A 9778-nucleotide genomic window follows, 5' to 3' on the forward strand; every position below is an offset into this window, starting at 1 on the left:
TCTGCTATTCCTATACACCCTGTGACAGCGCTACATCCTGATCCTGTACTCCCTCCTATTCCTATACACCCTGTGACAGCACTACATCCTGATCCTGTCCTCTCTGCTATTCCTATACACCCTGTGACAGCACTACATCCTGATTCTGTCCTCTCTGCTATTCCTATACACCCTGTGACAGCACTACACCCTGATCCTGTCCTCTTTGCTATTCCTATACACCCTGTGACAGCACTACACCCTGATCCTGTCCTCTCTGCTATTCCTATACACCCAGTGACAGCACTACATCCTGATCCTGTCCTCTCTGCTATTCCTATACACCCTGTGACAGCACTACATCCTGATCCTGTCCTCCCAGCTATTCCTATACACCCTGTGACAGCACTACATCCTGATCCTGTCCTCCCAGCTATTCCCATACACCCTGTGAGAGCACTACATCCTGATCCTGTCCTCTCTGCTATTCCTATACACCCTGTGACAGCACTACATCCTGATCCTGTCCTCTCTGCTATTCCTATACACCCTGTGACAGCACTACATCCTGATCCTGTCCTCTCTGCTATTCCTATACACCCTGTGACAGCACTACATCCTGATTCTGTCCTTTCTGCTATTCCTATACACCCTGTGACAGCACTACATCCTGATCCTGTCCTCCCTGCTATTCCTGTACACCCTGTGACAGCACTACACCCTAATCCTGTCCTCTCTGCTATTCCTATACACCCTGTGACAGCACTACATCCTGATCATGTCCTCTCTGCTATTCCTATATACCCAGTGACAGCACTACACCCTGATCCCGTCCTCTCTGCTATTCCTATACACCCTGTGACAGCACCTCATCCTGATCCTGTCCTCTCTGCTATTCCTATACACCCAGTGGCAGCACTACATCCTGATCCTGTCCCCTCTGCTATTCCTATACACCCTGTGACAGCACCTCATCCTGATCCTGTCCCCTCTGCTATTCCTATACACCCTGTGACAGCACCTCATCCTGATCCTGTCCTCTCTGCTATTCCTATACACCCTGTGACAGCACCACATCCTGATCCTGTCCTCTCTGCTATTCCTATACACCCTGTGACAGCACTACATCCTGATCCTGTCCTCTCTGCTATTCCTATACACCCTGTGACAGCACTACATCCTGATCCTGTCCTCTCTGCTATTCCTATACACCCAGTGACAGCACTACACCCTGATCATGTCCTCTCTGCTATTCCTATACACCCTGTGACAGCACTACATCCTGATCCTGTCCTCTCTGCTATTCCTATACACCCTGTGACAGCACTACATCCTGATCCTGTCCTCTCTGCTATTCCTATACACCCTGTGACAGCACTACATCCTGATCCCGGCCTCCCTGCTATTCCTATGCACCCAGTGACAGCACCTCATCTTGATCCCGTCCCCTCTGCTATTCCTATACACCCTGTGACAGCACTACATCCTGATCCTGTCCTCTCTGCTATTCCTATACACCCTGTGAAAGCACTACACCCTGATCCTGTCCTCTTTGCTATTCCTATACACCCTGTGACAGCACTACACCCTGATCCTGTCCTCTCTGCTATTCCTATACACCCAGTGACAGCACTACATCCTGATCCTGTCCCCTCTGCTATTCCTATACACCCTGTGACAGCACCTCATCCTGATCCTGTCCTCTCTGCTATTCCTATACACCCTGTGACAGCACTACATCCTGATCCTGTCCTCTCTGCTATTCCTATACACCCTGTGACAGCACTACACCCTGATCCCGTCCTCTCTGCTATTCCTATACACCCTGTGACAGCACCTCATCCTGATCCTGTCCTCTCTGCTATTCCTATACACCCAGTGGCAGCACTACATCCTGATCCTGTCCCCACTGTTATTCCTATACACCCTGTGACAGCACCTCATCCTGATCATGTCCTCTGTATTCCTATACACCCAGTGACAGCACTACACCCTGATCCTGTCCTCTCTGCTATTCCTATACACCCTGTGACAGCACTACATCCTGATCCTGTCCTCTCTGCTATTCCTATACACCCAGTGACAGCACTACACCCTGATCCTGTCCTCTCTGCTATTCCTATACACCCTGTGACAGCACTACATCCTGATCCTGTCCTCTCTGCTATTCCTATACACCCTGTGACAGCACTACATCCTGATCCTGTCCTCTCTGCTATTCCTATACACCCTGTGACAGCACTACATCCTGATCCCGGCCTCCCTGCTATTCCTATACACCCTGTGAGAGCACTACACTCTGATCCTGTCCTCTCTGCTATTCCTATACACCCTGTGACAGCACTACATCCTGATCCTGTCCTCTCTGCTATTCCTATACACCCTGTGACAGCACCACATCCTGATCCTGTCCTCCCTGCTATTCCTATACACCCTGTGACAGCACCACATCCTGATCCTGTCCTCCCTGCTATTCCTATACACCCTGTGACAGTACTACATCCTGATCCTGTCCTCCCTGCTATTCCTATACACCCTGTGACAGCAATACATCCTGATCCTGTCCTCTCTACTATTCCTATACACCCTGTGACAGCACTACATCCTGATCCTGTCCTCTCTGCTATTCCTATACACCCTGTGACAGCACTACATCCTGATCCTGTCCTCTCTGCTATTCCTATACACCCAGTGACAGCACTACATCCTGATCCTGTCCTCCCAGCTATTCCCATACACCCTGTGAGAGCACTACATCCTGATCCTGTCCTCTCTGCTATTCCTATACACCCTGTGACAGCACTACATCCTGATCCTGTCCTCTCTGCTATTCCTATACACCCTGTGACAGCACTACATCCTGATCCTGTCCTCTCTGCTATTCCTATACACCCTGTGACAGCACTACATCCTGATTCTGTCCTTTCTGCTATTCCTATACACCCTGTGACAGCACTACATCCTGATCCTGTCCTCCCTGCTATTCCTGTACACCCTGTGACAGCACTACACCCTAATCCTGTCCTCTCTGCTATTCCTATACACCCTGTGACAGCACTACATCCTGATCATGTCCTCTCTGCTATTCCTATATACCCAGTGACAGCACTACACCCTGATCCCGTCCTCTCTGCTATTCCTATACACCCTGTGACAGCACCTCATCCTGATCCTGTCCTCTCTGCTATTCCTATACACCCAGTGGCAGCACTACATCCTGATCCTGTCCCCTCTGCTATTCCTATACACCCTGTGACAGCACCTCATCCTGATCCTGTCCCCTCTGCTATTCCTATACACCCTGTGACAGCACCTCATCCTGATCCTGTCCTCTCTGCTATTCCTATACACCCTGTGACAGCACCACATCCTGATCCTGTCCTCTCTGCTATTCCTATACACCCTGTGACAGCACTACATCCTGATCCTGTCCTCTCTGCTATTCCTATACACCCTGTGACAGCACTACATCCTGATCCTGTCCTCTCTGCTATTCCTATACACCCAGTGACAGCACTACACCCTGATCATGTCCTCTCTGCTATTCCTATACACCCTGTGACAGCACTACATCCTGATCCTGTCCTCTCTGCTATTCCTATACACCCTGTGACAGCACTACATCCTGATCCTGTCCTCTCTGCTATTCCTATACACCCTGTGACAGCACTACATCCTGATCCCGGCCTCCCTGCTATTCCTATGCACCCAGTGACAGCACCTCATCTTGATCCCGTCCCCTCTGCTATTCCTATACACCCTGTGACAGCACTACATCCTGATCCTGTCCTCTCTGCTATTCCTATACACCCTGTGACAGCACTACACCCTGATCCTGTCCTCTTTGCTATTCCTATACACCCTGTGACAGCACTACACCCTGATCCTGTCCTCTCTGCTATTCCTATACACCCAGTGACAGCACTACATCCTGATCCTGTCCCCTCTGCTATTCCTATACACCCTGTGACAGCACTACATCCTGATCATGTCCTCTCTGCTATTCCTATATACCCAGTGACAGCACTACACCCTGATCCCGTCCTCTCTGCTATTCCTATACACCCTGTGACAGCACCTCATCCTGATCCTGTCCTCTCTGCTATTCCTATACACCCAGTGGCAGCACTACATCCTGATCCTGTCCCCTCTGCTATTCCTATACACCCTGTGACAGCACCTCATCCTGATCCTGTCCCCTCTGCTATTCCTATACACCCTGTGACAGCACCTCATCCTGATCCTGTCCTCTCTGCTATTCCTATACACCCTGTGACAGCACCACATCCTGATCCTGTCCTCTCTGCTATTCCTATACACCCTGTGACAGCACTACATCCTGATCCTGTCCTCTCTGCTATTCCTATACACCCTGTGACAGCACTACATCCTGATCCTGTCCTCTCTGCTATTCCTATACACCCAGTGACAGCACTACACCCTGATCATGTCCTCTCTGCTATTCCTATACACCCTGTGACAGCACTACATCCTGATCCTGTCCTCTCTGCTATTCCTATACACCCTGTGACAGCACTACATCCTGATCCTGTCCTCTCTGCTATTCCTATACACCCTGTGACAGCACTACATCCTGATCCCGGCCTCCCTGCTATTCCTATGCACCCAGTGACAGCACCTCATCTTGATCCCGTCCCCTCTGCTATTCCTATACACCCTGTGACAGCACTACATCCTGATCCTGTCCTCTCTGCTATTCCTATACACCCTGTGACAGCACTACACCCTGATCCTGTCCTCTTTGCTATTCCTATACACCCTGTGACAGCACTACACCCTGATCCTGTCCTCTCTGCTATTCCTATACACCCAGTGACAGCACTACATCCTGATCCTGTCCCCTCTGCTATTCCTATACACCCTGTGACAGCACCTCATCCTGATCCTGTCCTCTCTGCTATTCCTATACACCCTGTGACAGCACTACATCCTGATCCTGTCCTCTCTGCTATTCCTATACACCCTGTGACAGCACTACACCCTGATCCCGTCCTCTCTGCTATTCCTATACACCCTGTGACAGCACCTCATCCTGATCCTGTCCTCTCTGCTATTCCTATACACCCAGTGGCAGCACTACATCCTGATCCTGTCCCCACTGTTATTCCTATACACCCTGTGACAGCACCTCATCCTGATCATGTCCTCTGTATTCCTATACACCCAGTGACAGCACTACACCCTGATCCTGTCCTCTCTGCTATTCCTATACACCCTGTGACAGCACTACATCCTGATCCTGTCCTCTCTGCTATTCCTATACACCCAGTGACAGCACTACACCCTGATCCTGTCCTCTCTGCTATTCCTATACACCCTGTGACAGCACTACATCCTGATCCTGTCCTCTCTGCTATTCCTATACACCCTGTGACAGCACTACATCCTGATCCTGTCCTCTCTGCTATTCCTATACACCCTGTGACAGCACTACATCCTGATCCCGGCCTCCCTGCTATTCCTATACACCCTGTGAGAGCACTACACTCTGATCCTGTCCTCTCTGCTATTCCTATACACCCTGTGACAGCACTACATCCTGATCCTGTCCTCTCTGCTATTCCTATACACCCTGTGACAGCACCACATCCTGATCCTGTCCTCCCTGCTATTCCTATACACCCTGTGACAGCACCACATCCTGATCCTGTCCTCCCTGCTATTCCTATACACCCTGTGACAGTACTACATCCTGATCCTGTCCTCCCTGCTATTCCTATACACCCTGTGACAGCAATACATCCTGATCCTGTCCTCTCTACTATTCCTATACACCCTGTGACAGCACTACATCCTGATCCTGTCCTCTCTGCTATTCCTATACACCCTGTGACAGCACTACATCCTGATCCTGTCCTCTCTGCTATTCCTATACACCCTGTGACAGCACCACATCCTGATCCTGTCCTCCCTGCTATTCCTATACACCCTGTGACAGCACCACATCCTGATCCTGTCCTCCCTGCTATTCCTATACACCCTGTGACAGTACTACATCCTGATCCTGTCCTCCCTGCTATTCCTATACACCCTGTGACAGCAATACATCCTGATCCTGTCCTCTCTACTATTCCTATACACCCTGTGACAGCACTACATCCTGATTCTGTCCTCTCTGCTATTCCTATACACCCTGTGACAGCACTACACCCTGATCCTGTCCTCTTTGCTATTCCTATACACCCTGTGACAGCACTACACCCTGATCCTGTCCTCTCTGCTATTCCTATACACCCAGTGACAGCACTACATCCTGATCCTGTCCTCTCTGCTATTCCTATACACCCTGTGACAGCACTACATCCTGATCCTGTCCTCCCAGCTATTCCCATACACCCTGTGAGAGCACTACATCCTGATCCTGTCCTCTCTGCTATTCCCATACACCCTGTGACAGCACTACATCCTGATCCTGTCCTCTCTGCTATTCCTATACACCCTGTGACAGCGCTACATCCTGATCCTGTACTCCCTCCTATTACTATACACCCTGTGACAGCACTACATCCTGATCCTGTCCTCTCTGCTATTCCTATACACCCTGTGACAGCACTACATCCTGATTCTGTCCTCTCTGCTATTCCTATACACCCTGTGACAGAACTACACCCTGATCCTGTCCTCTTTGCTATTCCTATACACCCTGTGACAGCACTACACCCTGATCCTGTCCTCTCTGCTATTCCTATACACCCAGTGACAGCACTACATCCTGATCCTGTCCTCTCTGCTATTCCTATACACCCTGTGACAGCACTACATCCTGATCCTGTCCTCCCAGCTATTCCCATACACCCTGTGAGAGCACTACATCCTGATCCTGTCCTCTCTGCTATTCCTATACACCCTGTGACAGCACTACATCCTGATCCTGTCCTCTCTGCTATTCCTATACACCCTGTGACAGCACTACATCCTGATCCTGTCCTCTCTGCTATTCCTATACACCCTGTGACAGCACTACATCCTGATTCTGTCCTCTCTGCTATTCCTATACACCCTGTGACAGCACTACACCCTGATCCTGTCCTCTTTGCTATTCCTATACACCCTGTGACAGCACTACACCCTGATCCTGTCCTCTCTGCTATTCCTATACACCCAGTGACAGCACTACATCCTGATCCTGTCCTCTCTGCTATTCCCATACACCCTGTGACAGCACTACATCCTGATCCTGTCCTCCCAGCTATTCCCATACACCCTGTGAGAGCACTACATCCTGATCCTGTCCTCTCTGCTATTCCTATACACCCTGTGACAGCACTACATCCTGATCCTGTCCTCTCTGCTATTCCTATACACCCTGTGACAGCACTACATCCTGATCCTGTCCTCTCTGCTATTCCTATACACCCGTTACCGCACTACATCCTGATTCTGTCCTCTCTGCTATTCCTATACACCCAGTGACAGCACTACATCCTGATTCTGTCCTTTCTGCTATTCCTATACACCCTGTGACAGCACTACATCCTGATCCTGTCCTTCCTGCTATTCCTGTACACCCTGTGACAGCACTACACCCTAATCCTGTCCTCTCTGCTATTCCTATACACCCTGTGACAGCACTACATCCTGATCATGTCCTCTCTGCTATTCCTATATACCCAGTGACAGCACTACACCCTGATCCCGTCCTCTCTGCTATTCCTATACACCCTGTGACAGCACCTCATCCTGATCCTGTCCTCTCTGCTATTCCTATACACCCAGTGGCAGCACTACATCCTGATCCTGTCCCCTCTGCTATTCCTATACACCCTGTGACAGCACCTCATCCTGATCCTGTCCCCTCTGCTATTCCTATACACCCTGTGACAGCACCTCATCCTGATCCTGTCCTCTCTGCTATTCCTATACACCCTGTGACAGCACCACATCCTGATCCTGTCCTCTCTGCTATTCCTATACACCCTGTGACAGCACTACATCCTGATCCCGGCCTCCCTGCTATTCCTATGCACCCAGTGACAGCACCTCATCTTGATCCCGTCCCCTCTGCTATTTCTATACACCCTGTGACAGCACTACATCCTGATCCTGTCCTCTCTGCTATTCCTATACACCCTGTGACAGCACTACACCCTGATCCTGTCCTCTTTGCTATTCCTATACACCCTGTGACAGCACTACACCCTGATCCTGTCCTCTTTGCTATTCCTATACACCCTGTGACAGCACTACACCCTGATCCTGTCCTCTCTGCTATTCCTATACACCCAGTGACAGCACTACATCCTGATCCTGTCCTCTCTGCTATTCCTATACACCCAGTGACAGCACTACATCCTGATCCTGTCCCCTCTGCTATTCCTATACACCCTGTGACAGCACTACATCCTGATCCTGTCCTCCCTGCTATTCCCATACACCCTGTGACAGCACTACATCCTGATCCTGTCCTCCCTAATATTCCTATACACCCTGTGACAGCACTACATCCTGATCCTGTCCTCTCTGCTATTCCTATACACCCTGTGACAGCACTACATCCTGATCCTGTCCTCCCTGCTATTCCTGTACACCCTGTGACAGCACTACACCCTAATCCTGTCCTCTCTGCTATTCCTATACACCCTGTGACAGCACTACATCCTGATCATGTCCTCTCTGCTATTCCTATACACCCAGTGACAGCACTACACCCTGATCCCGTCCTCTCTGCTATTCCTATACACCCTGTGACAGCACCTCATCCTGATCCTGTCCTCTCTGCTATTCCTATACACCCAGTGGCAGCACTACATCCTGATCCTGTCCCCTCTGCTATTCCTATACACCCTGTGACAGCACCTCATCCTGATCCTGTCCCCTCTGCTATTCCTATACACCCTGTGACAGCACCTCATCCTGATCCTGTCCTCTCTGCTATTCCTATACACCCTGTGACAGCACCTCATCCTGATCCTGTCCTCTCTGCTATTCCTATACACCCAGTGGCAGCACTACATCCTGATCCTGTCTCCTCTGCTATTCCTATACACCCTGTGACAGCACCTCATCCTGATCCTGTCCCCTCTGCTATTCCTATACACCCTGTGACAGCACCTCATCCTGATCCTGTCCTCTCTGCTATTCCTATACACCCTGTGACAGCACTACATCCTGATCCTGTCCTCTCTGCTATTCCTATACACCCTGTGACAGCACTACATCCTGATCCTGTCCTCTCTGCTATTCCTATACACCCTGTGACAGCACTACATCCTGATCCTGTCCTCTCTGCTATTCCTATACACCCAGTGACAGCACTACACCCTGATCCTGTCCTCTCTGCTATTCCTATACACCCTGTGACAGCACTACATCCTGATCCCGTCCTCTCTGCTATTCCTATACACCCGTTACCGCACTGTCCCACAATGCACCGCTCCCGGTGTCTCACCCGGTGTGTGTAGGGCAGGGGGGGGGGGGTCAGTGACACGGTGCAGGCCCGGCCAGTTCTCTGTAATCCTCAGCCATTGTTCCCGAGCCGTTCTCCCCCCGCTGTGCGGCCATCTCTCCTCCTCCTACTGCTGCGTCGTCGTCTCCGCCTCTTCCTGCCCCATCCTCCGGGGTATATACCTCATCCTGCCCCCTCCCCGTGGTATATACCTCATCCTGCCCCCTCCCCCGTGGTATATACCTCATCCTGCCCCCTCCCCCGTGGTATATACCTCATCCTGCCCCCTCCCTCGGGCTATATACCTCATCCTGCCCCATCCTCCGGGGTATATACCTCATCCTGCCCCCTCCCCTGTGGTATATACCTCATCCTGCCCCATCCTCCGGGGTA

The 9778-nt window shown here is 50.8% G+C and overlaps 1 protein-coding gene across 2 annotated transcripts in view; it reads right to left on the bottom strand.

The window, feature by feature from the left end:
- Positions 1-9547, bottom strand: part of CDK16 (cyclin dependent kinase 16) — a 48051-nt gene extending 38504 nt beyond the window's left edge. The window contains exon 1 of one of the 2 annotated variants that reach the window (XM_075185523.1): positions 9389-9547. The gene's annotated coding sequence lies outside the window, so the exon portion shown is untranslated. The remainder of the gene's footprint in view (positions 1-9388) is intronic. The other variant, XM_075185522.1, reaches the window with a different exon arrangement.
- Between the last annotated feature and the right edge of the window lie 231 nt (positions 9548-9778).

The sequence above is a fragment of the Mixophyes fleayi genome, chromosome 9 (genome assembly GCF_038048845.1).
Source record: "Mixophyes fleayi isolate aMixFle1 chromosome 9, aMixFle1.hap1, whole genome shotgun sequence".
Classification (NCBI taxonomy): domain Eukaryota; kingdom Metazoa; phylum Chordata; class Amphibia; order Anura; family Limnodynastidae; genus Mixophyes; species Mixophyes fleayi.